We start from the raw sequence: 17,112 nt of genomic DNA on the forward strand, positions 1-17,112 counted from the left end.
GAACATTATGCAATACTTCCATTTGTGATTTTTAAGACAAGGTGGAGGACACACTATATTAAATTCACAGAGAGCAACAGCTGGGCAATATATGTGTGACAACATAGGTTTCGAATTACAGCAGTGTTGATAAATTGGAGAAATAGTCCTGAAAAATAAAATGTAATTCCTGATCTAAAAAATGCAAGCTTTGCCTTTCTGCAGGAATGGTAAACTACACAAAAGCTGGAGGGTAATGCAGCAGATCTGCAGAAAGGAGCTCAGGTTTAAAATGAGTCACTAAAAACAAATAAAAAAGGCTGCAAAAAGACCCAAACAAATACAGGTATGCTTACTTATTAACTGGCTCTTTTGTTGTAACTGTAACATTTCTCAGTGAGGTTATGTCTTCAGTATGTGTCCTGTGGCCAGCTTGCCTGATGGAGCTCAAAAACAGAGGTAAATTAGCTGGAGGAAGACTAAAGGACAGCAGTGAGAATGATGAAGATTAAGAAGGGACATCTGGGGAAAAATTGAAGCATTGGATATCTTTGGTCCAAAGACTGAAAGTTTAAACAACAGACAGCTTAGTTGAGGAAAGGAATAAGGTCTTCCCTTTGTCTACAGGTCAAAGAACAAATGCTCTTAAATTACAGCAAGGCAAATATGGGTTAGACATAAGGAAAATCTTTTCAGCAAGAAGGATAATGAAGCACTGGACCAGAAAGTCTGGGACAGTGTTGGAAAACCCACCTGAGAAATTTTAAAGAGCGGTTTGGGCAAATATCTGTCCGGAATGGCATAAGAATAGCTCATCCAATCTCAAACCAGAGGAATGACTGGATGACTCCTTCAGTTATTTTCTATTCTTATTTCTTGTAATTCCAAATTTGTCTTCATTTTTGACCATGTGTGTATTCCATTAGCTGAGACAGCCCTACACTTGACTTCTAATTTTTCTGTGTTTAAGAGCATTTATCAGCATTTCTGCCAAGCTGTTAATCAAAACAAAAGAACCATCTCATCCAACATGTGCCCGACATATCACAGGATGGTGCTATCCATTTTTTCCTGATAAATTATAAAGCCACGTGAAAAGGTGCATGTACTTTTGATAAATTTTCACTTTTGGCCATTTCACCTTCACTCTGCCATCAGTCTGCTTATCATTTTCCCCAGGGACGTTTCTCTCATTCCAACCAGCTGAGGAAGCTCAAACAATTACCAAAAAGTATCTGTATCTAGCAAAAACCCTTGGAGAAAAGAGCAATCACTATGGAAATATATCCTCTCTCCCTTCTTCTCCCCAAGGGAAACAGGTAGCATCTCAAGTAGAGGGAAAAGAAATACTTATTCTTTCCTAATCTGCCACTAAAATGTTCACTCCAGTAGCTGGTGATCATACTATTACCTTTATGCTTATGCAGAGGAGTCATTCCTGGCTTTACAAAACCATGCAGAGAACTCTTTCCAGTTGTGCAACATCCTAAACTATTACATTTTAGAAACATTTTTAATAAATTAGAACAAAATCTAAAAATCTATGAAATCCAAGGAGAAGGTCCTATTGGTTTCAGTAAGGTTGAATCAGATCCTTTACAGGCAACATCCAGAGGTTATTACACTAGCTATGAAGTCTGCCTTCCCTTGTGATCAGTGTATTTGGCCTCATAATAACAAAGTAATCTAGAGAAATATGTACAGAAACAATGCAAGAACATTTTAAGAATACTGTTTAAGCCTTCTTTTGCTTCCTTTTGAAATAGCTGCTGAATAACAACTAGTGAATAACTCAGTCAACCCAGTCTCCCAGTGCTGAAACCTTTACAGACACTCTGGTATTGTGTAGTCTCCTCTTCTGAATGTTATTTAATGTGAATTTTCTGCTGAGAAAGCACAAGTAGCCTAGATAAAATTGAAGTGTTGCAAACTTGCCTGACAGTTAAACTGAATTTTTGCCTGCTTCTGAATATAATAGTTATAGCAGTGATCAGTGACATTTCTGCTTTGCATTTTATACATCATTCGTTTCTGTGTTTCCCAAATCCATTTCTGTAGTGTGACGTATCTGTAAAATACCAATATTTTACAGAACACTGCCCAGCACCATTGTATGCCTAGAATTTCTCTACTGATACAAAAAAAAAAAAAAAATCATATAATACTGAAAAAGTATGAACAGCTGCGGTTCTAATGTAAGCATTTAAAATTTCTCTGCTACCTAATAAAATTATTTCAGACAGCAGTGTTAGTGGTTTGCATTGTACGCTGATGAAGCAGAGCACTGAAGTGCAAACTTTGATTTCATCTAGCAAGGATCATTTAGTTAGGAGTCAAAAGAAAGTCTGCCTGAAGAGAGCTCTGTAAGAAATCCATTGTGACAAAACTGGAATGTGTCTGGAATTTTTCACCTTGTTTGTTTCTGCTCACTGCCTTGCTTATACTGATTAATGTGTGGTTCCTCAAAGCCTAAAAGATATATGGTATGACAAGCAAATTTTTTTTCCTATAGCCCTGAACTTTGTTTCTTTGAGATTTTCTTGCTGAACCAGAAAGTTAGGCAGGCCTTTCTCTGGCAGTGAACTTTTGCATGCAGTGTTTTTTTAGATAGATAAGAAAAATTACAGTATTCTAATATTTTTTTAAATGTACCTGGATCCTAAACAACTAGGAGATGGGCTGTCATGAGGTGCAAAGAAATGAAAAATAGCAACAACCACAGATAAAAGCTTGTTTTCAAAAGTTGCAGAGCAGTGGATGGGTTAGGTCAGATGGAGCAAACATGCAAAGCTCAATGAAAATCTTACTTTATCTGAATAAGTGATGCAAACCGCACAGTATCACAAAAAGTCAAACCACATAGGTGATTTTTGAGTTAATATCCATAGTGGTAGGCCTTGCAAAACCAGCTCAAGACCTGTGTATTTTGCATATTCTGAAGAGGATCCACCTTCAACTTACTGGTCGGTGACATACTTGCATTCTTCGCTTTCACTAAATTTGCTGAATTTTCAGGGGATGATGTGCTTGGCCCTCCCTGCTTGGGAAAGTGAGCACTGCAGTCTGCCTAGCAATGCAGAGCAAAACAACTGCCGGAGCAGAGGCTGACTCACAGGCACGCACATTATTGTCTCTCCAAGCTGATAACCACAGCCGGCAGAATATGAATGAAGGTGTCATGTATGCAGCGATTATGCAATATGTATCCACACCATCCAGTTCGCATTAGCATCAGTACGAGCATCTTATCAGGCTAGGCTGCTTCGCAAATGAATGCTGCCAGGCCGCTGGAATTATCTGCACAGTCAGATACTCGTTTTTAGCTTTTTCATCATGGCTGAAGACAGCTCCACTTGATCTCAGCAAAGTTATTTTAAAATCTGAGAGTTTGCCAATGTTTCTTTTTAAAGGATCACATCTAGTGTGACTCATTACTCCTGGATTTCATTTGTCAGAGCAGCCAAGTAGTCTATCTTTTACATTCCCAATGGCCATTATCTCTGTTTGTTAGCAGCTAAATGGCTGATGCACGGATACACATTATTTCTGTGTTTTCTTGCAGAGAGAGCGCCTTTGCTGGAAACAGAGCATTAAAACAAGAAACTGGAAAGATATGATAATCTATAGATTTTAGAGAAAAATAGTTATTGACTAGAAATATGTATATAAGGGATAGTTTACTGAATATTAGCTCCAAGAAGCTGATTAATTGGATTTCTTTCCTTTTAGATTATATGTGCATGTGCTGAAATACGATCTTGTGCTACTGACACTATATGTTAATAATAATTTCTAGCAGAAATCAATATGTTAATTCCAAATACGACAATAGGTTTTCACAGTATGGTCTTTATTCATCAAACTAGTCCCAGCATCTGTCTAAAAGTAAGTGAAAGTTTCCATATATATTCAGCCATCCACTTAAGCAATTGAAGATGGTTCCACTGGCCACTGAATAAACCTGATTTTAGGTGAATACTTCAGTAAGTTAGGGTCTGAATCATTGTAAAATTGAACCGAAGAAACCATTTGATTAGCTGATGTGGAGCCTGAACCATGTAATTATAAGATCACGCACAGCTGGGGTGGAATTCATTAGTCAACACATTAGAGTTACCTTTCTAGAAGCACAGAGGGAAAATAATTGTTGCTCCATACAATAGGTGTACTACAGTTTGTGCAATACATGTCTGCAGTGTAGTGCTGCAGCCACTTGTTTTCTGATTAGCAGTGAATCATGATGATGATGATGATGATGATACATAGTTGCTCAAAACAATTTCATGTGATAATTAGCTCAGCAGAGAAAATTCCTACTACTAGTTCATGAGTTCAAAGCAAATGTAATCCAAAATCTTTCAAGCTGTTACAATTTCACATTTATAAAAAGATCTCCTCTAAAGTGCTCCATGGTAAGACTGGCAGCAGCAGTAAAAAAGATATAAACATCAAAATTATTACCGTGACCTTTAGACCATTAAATCTTCTTTTTCTTTTTCTTTCTTTTCTTTTTTTTTTTTTTCGTATAAATAATGCACCTTGAGCAATTCTTGCTACTAGATGTAGATCTATTCAGGTGAACAATGCTGGGCTAATTTTGAGTTGGTAGCTGTAAAATAGCGAAGATTTCATTCTAAAAACCAAAAAGGAACTTCTTCTAAGGCACAGAAGGCCAGATAGTGCTGGAAGACAGCAATTGCAGATGCATGTGTGGCTACATCCACAGTGCAGCTGTTGAGTGGACTTTGCAATGAACAGGCAAGCAGGAATGCCATTGTGGTATTGAAAGGAGTTAAGGTAATACTATTACCATAAATGTGCATGGCCCAGCCATATAAACCTATCATTTCTTTGAAAATGTTACATTTTGAGATATAATAGTGTTACCTGGAAGGCAGGGTAAATAAAAGGCCAGCAATGTTAGCTGGTTGGTTAAATAAATAACTTCTCTGCGATAACAATTAAGTATTGTCGTCACAGATTTGTCATCATTATTTGAAAAGATTTCTTGAACTTCACCTATAATAAAGAATTGTATTTAGAAAAATGAATGTTACTGTGAACTGTGTGCAATTAAACTGTTGCTCTGCTCATTATACAAAATAACATGTAATTAGAACATTAACACTTGAAATAATTCAGACAATAGTTCTAGGTCCCTTCCAACTTGAGCTGTGCTGTGATTTTATGAACAGTTGTAGGTCAAGAGCCATTCTGCATGATCTGGGAGTCAGAGGAATCTGTCTATTTTAAATGCGAAAAAAAATGTCATGTTTATCAGTATGCTGGCACATCTGTAACACTGAGAGAGCACTTTTTAGATGATCCATAAGCATGGCACTTTCTGCCCTCTCTAAGCATGCTGGTAAACCTCTGGGCTTTGAGGATCACCTGTCCTCTTGGGGTGTACTGTAAATCATTATTTGAACAGAACATGTATCTGGCTTTGAGGGTGGCCTGGCTATGGCCCTGAACAGGCATGTCAGTCTCAATATGTCTCCAGTCTAGGTGAGATTACATTACATGTTTGGGTACCATTTTACATCAGGTACTCACGGCAAGGAGGATAAAATAGCTTAAACCCTCTTCATCCCACCAGTAAATCCCTGCCTGATGTACATGCTCCCACCAATGTCAGTTCCCCCTACAAACAGGCTGATAAGGTATTTCAGCATATTATTTATATAGAGAGCAGCTGATTAATTAGTTCCTAATACATCACCTCCATGTTGCAGGTGACAGTCCAGGCTGGCAGAGGGGCAGCATGGCTCGTGGGTAACATGGCACTAGAATTCAGGGTGTATGAATCCTCTGCCTGGCTATGGTGCATTTTTTTCTGCTAAGTGACCCTGAGCATGTCATTTGTCCTGTTATAATGTGAAGAAAATGATTCAGACTTCAATTTAAAACACTTCAAAATATAAGCTTGAAAAGCTCAATATGAGAGACAGCTATTATTAAAAGCAATGCTAAGATCTGCAGTAGATCCTCCCTGTTTCTGCATCTGTCGGTCTTTATCTTCATGTCTCCTTTTGTCTTCAGTCATTTGCCTTCTACAAAGCCCTTTCCACAATCAACCTTCATGAGGCCACACTCAAAATAGACCCCTTCAGCAGCCTGAAATAACTAGTTCAGCTTAAGGCAAATAAAGAGATAGAGTGCAAGTCAATAAACAAGCTGATGAAGATTTTTTCCCAGTAATTCAAAACAACCACAAATTTACATATAATCCTTGTGCCCCCACCCCTCCCGCAGTCCTTCCTCTTTTCCTCTTCAGTGTTTTGCTATTGTTCATACTTGACATGCTACACCTGCTTCAGTCCAAATGCTCTTAAAGGCAAGGGCTGGCTCTTTTTTCTCTTGTTATTGTGCCTCCCACATAAATGTAGGAATGAACATTACATTTGAAATATTGTCAAAAGAACACTTTGATGATTTAGTGTTCTGCATCTTTGTAAACACTTTGTTTTCTCCCCTGCAGGGAACCAACTGCCTCTTTTGGATCTTTTGTCACTGATTCTTTCTGAGTGTTCCTGTTTTTGCTGTCGCAGATCTGAGACAGGTGCTTTTGAAAGCATTTGTTTCACGCTCTTTTATTTCTTGCAGAGTCATATCACCTCAGAGCTGATTCTCACTGCCTTTTGCAAACAGTTGCTCCCACCACTTGGGGCTAGTGCTGATTTTTTCCTGCTATCTCTCTGAAGAGAGTGGGGTTTTGCTTGAGAACTGTACTTGGTTTCTGAAGTAACCCCAAGGCTGTATCTGCAACTGTAAAAGAAGGAGCAAGGGGCTGTGAGGCACCATGCCTGGTGCCCGGCAATGACTGCAAAACAACCCTAAGGAGCCTGAGGGCAGGGAAAGCCCAGGATGGCACCTCTCTGGGTCACCTCTGTGGGTCAGGACTTCCTGACCCACACTGTTGTGTTTATCAGATCACAGCGGATATTTACTCCATGAGTTTCTCTAGCTGTTTCTTGAACCCATTTAAAATTTTGGCTTCCAAAGCATCCTCTGTCAATGGCATTTCAAGTTATGGATTATGTGAAGAAGTACTTTTTGTGTAAAGCCTGCAGTCTGATAGTTTCATTTGGTGCCTCCATGTTCTTGTCTTTTGAGATATAATAGCCATCATTCCGCTTGTTCCTCCTTGTCATTCATCATTTTATAAACCACAGACTGCTTTTTTTCTGTTCTGAAAAGTGCAGTTCTATTTAATATCTCCTTGGACTGAACCCATTTCAAACCTCTGCTCTTCCTCTCTGCCCTTCATTGTACCTTTTGCTTTCTGAACTGGGGTGGCCACAATCATGCCTAGCATTTAAAACTGGGATTTTGTGTAGTGACATAAAGATGTTTTCTCTCCCCTCCTCTGCTTCTGGCCTCACAAGTATACTGCTAGTATATATTATATTTCTGATGTATTGGGGCTGGGGGAGGGAAGCTAGATGCCATTAACCTCAGGACTAACATTTTCAAAGGAGTATCCACAAAGACTCCCGCAGTCTGAGAGATCATAATTATTAATTAACATAATCTGCATGTAATTCCATTGTTAGAATCATAGACTCATAGAATGGTTTGGGTCGGAAAGGACCTAGTTCCAAAGCCACTGCCATGGGCAGAGACACCTTCCATTAGATCAGGTTACTCAAAGCCCCATACAACCTGGCCTTGAGCAGTTCTATGGATGAGGCATCCACAATTTCTCTGGGAAGCCTTTTCCATTGTATGACCACCCTCACAGTAAATCATTTCTTCCTTATATCTAATGTAAAACTACCCTAGAATCATGGAATCATAGAATAGTTTGGGTTGGAAGGGACTTTCAAGGGATCTAGTCCAACCCCCTAGAATGAGCAGGGAGGTCTATAACTAGATTGTGTTGCTCAGAGCCCTGTCCAGCTAGGCCCTGAAGTCTCTTTTGATCACCCCCAGACTATGGGTTGCAGCTTCATCACCACTCACATAAAAGACCAGTAATGGGTATTAGTCCAAGGACTTTACCAGACTGGGAAGTTTCCTAGTGATGTCCTTAACCCGGGCCATAGGGAGGCAGGAAACTTCCCTAAGAGGAGGGTCTGTCCAGCATGTTGGACCCTCTGTTCTTCCCAGAAGGAGAGGAAGTCACCTACAACTATAATCCATCTTTTCTTCCTCATGGAGATGGTTGTAATAATGGGGGTAGGTGTTTCTGACCCCGTCAGCACCTCTGCTGTAGATGAACCTTCATCCTCTACATCCATTGACTGGTCTTCCCCATCTAGAGCATCATACCTGTTGTATACAGGCACCTGGGAAGGCGAGGTGGGCAAGGGGGAGTTTCGCCTGCCACCCCAGGTGTGGACTTGCCGCCATTCACTCCTTTTCCTTGAGATACTGGCTTCAGTCTGACAGGGAAAGGATACAGGACCCCCTTGATCTTGTTGTTTGTTGCTTTATTTTTTTCAGGTGGCCATTTCTCTTTCAGCTTAAAACCGTTGCTGCTTGTCCTATCACTAGACTCCCTGATAAAAAGTCTCTCCCCATGTTTCCTGTAGGTCCCTTTAAGTACTGAAAGGCTGCTATAAATAAATTGTTTCTCCCCATGGAAACCTTTAGTAAAAGGTGAAAGATTTATGTGATCTGAAGAGAAGCCAGAGTACACTCTTGCCATCACTTCTGTATTACTCTTACCGAGACAGTGGCAGCTTCCTGTCCTTTAGACTGAACTGTTAAAAGCACAGATTCTGATACAAATGGTATTAGAAGAGACTGTGTTGATCTTTGTGTTGTATATCTATATAAAGATCATGAAGTGTAGGAGCTTTACTATGTCATCTAGCCATAAAGCACTAGGTGGTGGACCTAGAAAGTGTGCTGCAGTTCACTGTCTTTCCTATAGGCTCTCAGCTGATCCACCTAAGTTGGTTTTCCTCATTTCTCCTTCCCCTATCCATGTTTTCTTTTGAGTCTTAGTTTCCAGTGCAAATGAAAGTCCAAAGTAAAATTCAGCCCAAACTGTTGAATTAGCTTTCTGGTCAGCCACAGGAAACTCTGCCAAGCCTACCTCAAATGCTGGACCTCTCTTTGAAGACCCACTTGGTTCTTGCAACTCATCTATCAACCTTCAGAAGTATTGCCATGGGATACCTGTCTGCAGTAAAGGACAGAAGGAGGAGTGAGGAGTGATAAATCCTTCAATAGTAAAAGGTTAAAAAGAAAAAAGGTATCAACTGTTTCTTCTCCTTCCGTCATGTGTGACCATTAGCTTAATTGTATTAGAAGTTACAGAAATATCTCACTATTACTGCAGGGAAAGTCTGGAATAAACTACTGAGGAAACTGGTGGAATCTTTTCTTGGGGGATTAGTATGAAACAGAAATATCTCTCAGAGGTAATTCAGTTACATTTATCCTACCTCACTGCAAAGTAATGAACTGGACACTAGGAGGTCTCTCTCTGCTCTGCCTTGCCTTGAAATATGAATTGACATTGAAGACACTGTAACATCAGGCCATATCTCTCAACCATATTGTATATGGTTCAATAGTACTGGAAAAACACTTCTGTTCACATTTTTAAAGAAGTAGGCTTCAGAAATGTGTTGGTGAAATAAAGCCTGGAAGAGAGCATTCCATCTGGGCTAACCTTTTTTCCCGTATGTCAGTCCCTGTGAAATGTTTTATGTATGTATTCTTTGGAAATCAACTAGCAGAAACAGCTGTGTGTGCTGCCCACCTGCTAAAGCCTACAATCTAGTGTTATTTCAATTAGATTTGATTGCAGGAAAAGTTTATGAAACAGCTATCAATGATTTCATGCCATCTGGCTTCCGCTTTTCTCCTGTTCAGAGAAACCCTATGTTTACATTGATTGGCCTTCTATATATACAAGCACGACTGAGTTTTATTATTCTTTTTATTTGTCTGATAGCAGTGTGCTTGGTGCTGTACAAACTTACAATGGAAGATAGGCTGTCAAAGATGTCAAGCTGTGAAGTTCAGCTCAGATACACACGAGGCTTCAGTTGAGAACACAACAGAAGGGAAATTGTATTTTAAAAATCCCGGTGTATTAATTAGGATATAAAGTTTCCACTGAGGATAAAACATTCTTTATCTTGGTTTTAGCCACATAAAAACTAAGTTATCAAACAAGACAGTGCTCTGGTTTCCTTTCATCACCAGTGGAACAAGACAGAAACTCTATGAGGAGGAATGGGTCCAGCCAAATTTATGTCTCAGGAGGGCTGGATTGCCTTTGAAGACACTTCCTCTCTTTTGTTCATAATCATGGGAGCTTGTACACCCAGCCTAGGGCTTACCTTCTTATCTGCTAACATCAGAAGAGTTGAGTCATCCCTTGACTACTGGCCTCCTTGGCAACTTTTGAATGTCCCAAATTATAGAAGTATATTCTTAGGTTAAGAAATGCTCTCTCGTGAGCTATTTTTGCTTTAGCAACATTTAGAAGTTTGCTTTCCTCTCAAGTGGAATATGAATGTGGATCTTTTAAAATGCTAACTTTATTTTTCCTTCTGCCCTCAAATTCTTGATGTTTCTGTTGTCTGTGAGGATTTGGTACATGAAAGTCAATCTGAAACTGGATGTCTCATTAGCAGAACCAATTCGTCTTCTAGCTTTGACCTGAATTCAGCTGTGGCAGGCTTTAACCTTGGTTTTGTTGAATTTGACATTTCAAACGAAAAATGAAAGTTTCATCCCTGTTTGGACAAATCAGCTCTAGGAAATGACAGTTCAAGCTCACACAACCATCTTGTGTGTTTGTCCCTCCTGAGATGGAATGAATTTAGGCGCATGAGTTGACTTTGGAATTAACACCATCTGCTCACACTGTGCTTCCTTAAGGCTGATTTGTGCTTCTTGCCTCTTCCTTCCCAGAAGAATGACGTGCTGTGTGAGGCTTGCAGGTGGTCTGGGCATATGTTAGGTTGTCAGTCTCAGTGGTCTGGAGGCATCCCTACTCTTCGGAAATACTATAACCTTTTGAAAGTCTATAAAAAAGAGAGGCTATTCTTCCATTACAGGATCCAGACCTTTTCTAAATTGACATTTCAGGGTTTATTCTATAGCAGTGTGCCTGCCTAGAATACTAGGTGCCAAAATAAATTAGACTAAAAGAAATAGGATAAAACTGTAAACACTCCAGTGAACAGTGTCTCCCTTTAATTTCTATAGTGCCCACTACAATGGGGATTTGATCCCTGACTTTCATCACTTTGTGCAACTGCATAGGTGTCACAGCACTGCCTCTATTTAGAGAAGTGTGTGGGCATATGGTGAAACTTCAGTGGAAACACCTTGCAAACCCAGCCTTGGGTACTTGCAAGCTGAGATCCACCCTGTCTTATGTGCCCTGGTGTCTTTTAAGAACATATTAAGAACCTTGGCTGTCAGTATGTTTTCCTTGCTTTCACTATGGCACCAAGTTTTCAAATGTTTTACTTGGAAAAGAAAAACCACACAGGCCAGCTGGAGTGGAAAACAATGCACTGTTACTACATTTTTAAACCAAATATTTGAAGAAAGTGAACGGTTCTCTGCAAACCCAATGAAAGTGGGGGGAAAGGCAAACATATTTGATTTTGCAGATTTCCTTATGAATTATTTACTACTTTACTAAAACAACTTATGCTAATAATATTGTAATAAGCAGTGCAGTTCTGACTCATGTTTGGCTGAAGAGGTATGTGAGGAGAACACAGGAAACTTTGCTGTAGCCTCACTTAATTGTCTGGAATACAAATGGCATAATTAGCCCAGTACTGCTAAATATATATGAATATAGAGAGATATAGAACATAGCTTCTACATACTTACAAGTACACATTCAAAGAGTAGCTAAACACCAATTTCATCATTATTCATCTATTTTTTTTTATTAATTTACGTGACCAGAGCACCTAGTGCCTCGACTGAACTGTAATCTGTGCCCCCCATAAAAAGACCATGTCTGCAAACACCCTGAAATGTAAAAGCAATAAGCCCTACTCTGGAAGATTTCAGATCTGCCTGGATCCAGCTTTGGTTTTTTGTAGGCACATAAGGAACTGAGGCATGGGTAGATATGTGCTAACACCATGAATGGGTTGGGGCATATACAATTTCATTCTTTATGTGAATAGCACTCTGCCTTCCTGCAATCAGCTGCAAGATTTTTTGTCTACATATGCAAGAACATCAAGGCACCTAAATTTGAGAAATTTCAAACCATGGAAATAGGAAGGACTTTGGGCATCTGAACCTCAGTAATTTATTCAAAGCTATTTCGTGAGGCTGTAGAAGAGCCAGGTCTTGATCCAGACTTCGCAAGTCCCAGCTCAGAACTTTGGCCCAGGTTGAATCCTCCTGTAACTGGCAGTGCATTTTGAAACTAACTGCTTAGTGTCCACTTATCACTAGATTAATTCCTTTAGGAACAGAAATATATATGTAAAAAACCCCCAAACAAACAAACAAAAAAGCCCCTGCTACTTAGGTTCTGAAACTGCTCAGATTTACACATGCTTAATGCTAATCCTCTGGGCTCAGTGGGACAGATCATGTGTTTAAAGTAGGGAACATGGAAAAGTTTTAAGAGGAGTGGGCTCTAATTGTAAAAATACAAAATCTCTATAATAACTACCTGCTCTCCAGCTTGCTGAATGCAACCTTCTGGAAAAAAAGAGGACACTCTGCCTGAACACAGAAAACAACAACTTTGGTGACAAGCTAATACAGAGTCTGAAAGAACTGGCTTAGAACCATGAAAAGAAAATCAGAAATACAATTGGCAATTTAGGGAACAAAGACTGTCATTAAATAAATACATGTGCAAACCAGAGGCTAGTATTATTGACAAAAATAGACCTGTAGAATATGGAAGTAATTAAGCTATTTAATTGGAAAACCTTTTCATATTTGGTTACATCTGATCTTAGATGTGCAGTGTAAAAAGCAGTATTTGTCATAGATATACGTATGCCATATATGTATGTCCTATGTCTGCATGCAGAATAAAATCAAAGAGTAGGGAAGTGCATAAGAATCAGTGAAATTAATCTTGGACCATTATCTGAAAAAAAAAAAAGAAAAAAAAAAAATGAAAAAAACTACCCACACACAAAAAGACAAAACTTTTGTTACAAAACCTCATATCATTATGCTTTTGTTAGAAACTTAAAAGGCATCTCAGATTTGTCAGGAGATGAAAAGTGGGTCCTGAAATGTCTTGAATAAATGAAGGTTTATTTAGAATTCTACATTGAACCCATGCAGATCTTTATTTTTCTGCATGCTTTCAGAGTGATATGAATAACATTTTGTGACTTAACACATTCATCTGTGTTTCACCATAGGAGGTTTTTGTAACTCTGGATAGGTTTTCAACTAGTGTAAATTTTATTCCAGCTGAGCATCTGGTCCTTATTTTCACAGTTTTATATTAGTCAAATGAACTACAAAACTGTGAAAAAATATTTTCATTAAATGAACATGGTATTCAAAATATATTGCTGGAGAAGAATTGTTTCAAAACAGATGCTGGATTATGCATACAGCAGAGAATTTCAATTGTCTTATTGAATCTTTTCCACATCTTTCTACATTAGACACACAAATATATAAGAGAATGGGGAGAAATGGAAGAACTTGAGGAGTACAGAGCATCTGGATGGAAGATGGGAGCAAAATTTACATGCATCACAGCATCTCTAACCTCCAGAATATCATTTCTTTCCACCCAAATATATTGTGCATCTCAGAAGCTCTTAACTGCTACTGTGCTTTCTGGTGTGTTCTTGTGTTCTTGTGTTAAGTATGCACAGAAGAATGGAATGGAATGGAATGGAATGGAATGGAATGGAATGGCATGGAATAGGATAGGACAGGATAGAATAGAATATAGAGAAGAGAAGAGAAGAGAAGAGAAGAGAAGAGAAGAGAAGAGAAGAGAAGAGAAGAGAAGAGAAGAGAAGAGAAGAGAAGAGAAGAGAAGAGAGAGAAGAGAAAGAAGAGAAGAGAAGAGAAGAGAAGTGTTGCACAGACACTCACAGCCAGAGGGCTGATTCAAACAAGCTAATTTATTGTCATCTTTGTATCACTTAAAGGTCCCAGATGGGATCAGCTCTTTCTGACAGGATGGGTGGTCTCATTCTCTTGCAGGTAGTAACAGGAGCCTCGGTTGCAACCATGTCTTCAGTTTGACAGGTGGAGATTCCACAAGCTCTGGTGATGCTGAGTTCTTCTTGAGTGGTGTCACCTCCATGACTAATTTGCTCAGATCTGCAGCACAGACTCCTCAGGTAGTCTTTGGGATGAGCAAATTCTCTGTCCCAATGTCCGAAATTGTCACGCAGGCCCAACCAAGGTGAGAGAAAAGTAGATGCTTTGGACCACAGGTGTGGGTGGAAAAGCCTGTGACCACCAGGATGTGTATGGAGCCCATGTCTTTGCAGTTCCCTGAGGTTTGCCTGATTCAGGAGAGGTGAGGTTGCACCAACACTGAACACAGTGGGACAATCACCCCCTTGGACCATTTGTCATGCTGTGATGCACTCCAGGATGCTATTTGCCCCCTTGGCTACCAGGGCACACCACTGGCTCACATTGAGCTGCTGGCCACCAGCACCTCAGATCCCTTTCTTCAGGGCTGCTCTCCAGCCACTCTTCTCCCAGTTTATACTTATGCATGGCAGGGCTCTATCTTAGGCGGAGAATCTGCCATTTTCTTCAGTTCAAGCTGCGAAAGGAGTGCCAGATCCTCCAAGTGCCACATGATTCAAACAGTGGAGGAGCTGAGCGTTATATTAGAGTAAGACTGACTTCCTGCTCTCTGTGGTTTAGGTTGCTGGGTTCTTTTTATTGCTGCATGTGTCTAGGGTGCAGGATAATTAAAAGAGGAAGGTTAAACTTGAAAACTGAACTAAAAATAAGCTGCAAAACATTTGGCTAAAGAAATATCTTCAATAATGTACCTTGGCGTAAGAAAAGGACATCTGAAATACCAAACGAAAGAAGCAGTAGAGGTCAATGTACCTGTCTTTCTAAGCAGCTAATGCTTTTCTGCCATGACAATGATGTAGCAACAGCTGTCTCTGGGAGGCCTAAATCATTATGTTCACCAAAGCCCTCTGCCAGTGCACGTGTATATACACACCACATCACCAGATCCAAAACCTCACATGCTCTAGGATGAGACGTACACTTGAGTTTGCACTATCAATATTTAGATGAAACATAGGCATTATGTAGCCCAAATTGCTGGGAGCCAGAGACAACAGAGGACTTGGGCACTTCAGGGTATTAGACCTGTTACATGTCTGGTTCCTCAAGTACTACTCAGTATAAGGAGAGATATAATTCAAAATGTGCAATATACTGAGTTTCATGCAAATCTTGCTTAACAACCCATAGGGAATAAAGGGACTTTTTGCACCTCACCTATTCTTAACTTGCAGCTTCTGCATGGCCCTTGCACTTGCCCCTCACAAGACCGAAGGGCACTGGGGGCTAAAAATGCCTGTGAAAAAGCTTCCAATTTTTGCTGTGTTTTTAGAAGCATTTCCAGGATTATAATTTAGGAATGAGATTATAAAATTGCACATTAATTCCTGTCTGAGTCACCCACATATTATTCAGGCTCAATGCAAAGTGCTATCTACTGAGTCTACTTGAAGTTGACCTACTCCATATGGAGGTCTGACCTTGTCACTCACCGTCCTCATAGGGTCCGAGTTTTCTGATAAAGGAAACTCTGTGTGAGCATAGATGTAACCACAACAAACCCCAGGAGTATCTTGATTGCAACTGGGATGTCTTCCCTCCAGCAGACACCTGCACGTGTTCATCACTGAGACTTCAGCATGCACTGGAGGTCATCTTCACCATGACTGCATTGGTATCAGAGAGAGTTGCAGGTACTCGGACGGTAAGGTCAGGGCCAAGGAAGTGTGTAAATACAGGAGTTATCATGGTCATTGATGGTTTTATGTGACTTTGCAGAATGGTAGCCTGAATACCCAGCTCTCAAGTTGCTCTAGAAAGGATAGACACTCTTAGGCAAGTTTCACACAGGCACTTTAGGAGTGCACAGGTAAACTCCACACAAACGTGAATGGGTAGGCTCATTTCTCTGCTATATAAATGGTGGTTTAGAACTTCAAATAATGTTTTTCCTATATCTTTGGGTAAAGCCATTTTCTCTTATAGAGCTGGCTCTGTGTTATTACCTCATGTCAATGAATTAATCTCTTTTATCATGATAAACATCAAGAAATCCTCAAAGTCTTTGCTATAAATAAAATTATTATATCTATATGTGTATATTTATAGTAGTCTTTTCATTCATGTATGAGATGGATATTCATCTTATACTACATTTTAGATTCAATTTCTACCATAATTTAGGGCTACAGAGATACACAGGAGTGTAACCAACCTTTGATAAATTTTGAAACTCAACGTTCAAAAAGTTTTCCACATGGACAATATTTTTTTAAATTTACGTTACACCCATATGTAAAAATCTCTAGCTTGCCTTAAACTTGGCTGCCAGATTCAAGGCCTGGTTGTCCCTAAAAAATTCACTCTTAGCTTTAGACTGCAGTCCTACTATATCAAGTCATGCCATTCAGAAGTAATAAGTAATAGGTTGAAGTCCCAAGGAAGAGTGAACCCTATTCTGATGATGAGCAAATATAGTGTACCTAAAAATGCATAATGAGCTTTACAACATACTTGTGCAGACAGATAGTGTTTGCAAGGAGATTTAGCTAAGTGTATGTTCGGGTAAGTAAAGACAAAATTTCTTGGCTTCCTACATGTATCCCAAACTTATTTAGGAACAGACTGGGTCACTTGTACAACTAAAGGGACAAAATGAATCTGTTTCCACCAGAAAAGGCTTCCCATCTTCTCGTACTGACCCTCCTGAAAAGCTTGCCCAGTGGGATGTGAGAAACAAGGGCTGTGAAGCCATCACCCTCTCTCTACTACCTGGTATGACTCTAACAAGCCATAGTATCTAGATTTTCAGATTATTCCCACAGTAAATTCTCTGGTACTTTTCTCATATTTGGAAATATTTTTCTCATTACTTTCACGAAACAGAGTTCCCAAAGGTTTTTACAGAAGAGGACAAATTTCGTTTGCAAC

This window comes from Nesoenas mayeri, assembly GCF_963082525.1.
Source record: "Nesoenas mayeri genome assembly, chromosome: 4".
NCBI lineage: Eukaryota > Metazoa > Chordata > Aves > Columbiformes > Columbidae > Nesoenas > Nesoenas mayeri.